Genomic DNA, 1814 nt, shown 5'->3' on the forward strand with positions numbered 1-1814 from the left:
GCCCGCGTGAGCCCTCGTTGGGGCGGGCTGCGTGGAGGGCATGCGCCCCGGGGTCTGACCAGTTAGTAAAGAATGAAATAGCGCACGGAGGAGGTTTTCTGTGGACTGCATGCTGTGGGGTGATATGTTAGAGATATTGGGGTACTATTAAAATTCGTTTCACTTGTTGCTTGTTACTTTAAGTGGGCACAGCGCTGGGCCAGAGGTCCCACGGGAAGTAACAAGTGGCCCCTTTGGCCCTTGGAGCTGCACCACGGGACGAAACAGAGTGGGTTTCCCATGGACACAGGACAGTTATGCCCCAGAATTATGCAGGCGGAGCCCTCAGCAAGAGCAGGGGTTCCCGGAATGTCCGAAGCTGGGGTCTTGAGGATGCGCCTTCTAGCTGCCAACTCTGCCAGCGTAAAGCGCCCGCCCTCCACCTCCACTGCTCCAGGAAGGGGAAGAGGTTCTTTCTGAGGACAGGATATGGATGTCTGTTCAAAATATATTTCTGCCGCCCACTGCCAGCCTGTGACTAGGGGCAGGTGCCTAGTCCCACTAGGAACAGGGTGGGGAGGTGGGGGTCCGCTAGGCCCTGTCACAGAACCCTAGGACCTTGAGCTGTGGGGTCGCCTTCCCCATGGGGGCTAAGACCCAGGAGACAGTGACCTGCCCAGAGCGGGCTGTGTGCTGTGGAGGGCAGCCTGAGGCCTGGGGAGGGCCGGGGTTGGCCAAGTCTAGGCTGACCTAGTACTAGTATTTGGAGCTCAGTTCTCCTACAGCTGTGTGTGTGTGTGTGTGTGTGTGTGTGTGTGTGTGTGTGGAAAGGGGGGTGGGGGGGTGAATAATATTTTCTAACAGTTCATCTGCAGACGGGTCCCTGGTAAGGAGCCCTATGGGAAACAAGGAGGCTTTTAGGCCAAAATGTGTATAAAGGGAAGAAACCAGCCCGTTTGTGTATGCAGAAGCAACCTGGGAGTTGGAGCCCTCAGTCCAGCCAGCACTGTCTCCTCTGGGCCCATTGACTCTTGGGTAAGGGAAGCAGCTGGATGGGTTGAATCTGTTCCCCCCTCAACATGTTTCAAGAAACTCTAGGGTATAGTGGAAGTGTATCAGGAATCCATAGCCTTTTATTTGGCTTAACTTTTCATTTATTTTTATATCATTATTTTTAAAACACATTTTTATTGATTTTAGAGAGAGGAAGGGAGAGGGAGAGATAGAAACATCCATCAATGATGAGAGAGAATCATAGACGGGCTGCCTCCTGCACGCCCCACACAGGGGATGGAGCCCGCAACCCGGCATATGCCCTGACCGGGAATCAAACCCTGACCTCCTGGTTCACAGGTCAGGGTAACTTTTAGATCTTATTTTAGAAGTTCTGATAAAAGTCAGTGGACACCCTTGTGTGTGTTCTATACAGAAAGTGTTAAGAATCGCTGATGAATTTAAATTCTGCTGTGAGGTTAGCTCCTTTGGGAGAAGACCTTAAATGAAGCCACTCCTCCTGTCAGCTTTCAGGTGGGGAACCGTTTCCTGCCGAGGGCCACGCGGATATTTATAACAGCATTTGCGGGCCATTCAAAGTCATCAGCTTAACAATTGGCCTGCGCTATTTGGTCAAACATTGAATTAACTCACTCCTAGGGCCTTGGCAGGGCCAGACCAAATGATCTCTGGGACCTTTTGTGGTTCATGGGCCAGATGTTCCCTATCCCTGGGCCTTAAATGAAGGTAGAAGGCTACTGCAGGATAAAGAGCTTTAACGGGAAGCACAAGCCCCAGAGTCAGGGAGAGGGGGCACAGGTGCTGCTTCTCAGCATGATGGA

This window comes from Myotis davidii, unplaced genomic scaffold (assembly GCF_000327345.1).
Source record: "Myotis davidii unplaced genomic scaffold, ASM32734v1 scaffold448, whole genome shotgun sequence".
Classification (NCBI taxonomy): Eukaryota; Metazoa; Chordata; class Mammalia; order Chiroptera; family Vespertilionidae; genus Myotis; species Myotis davidii.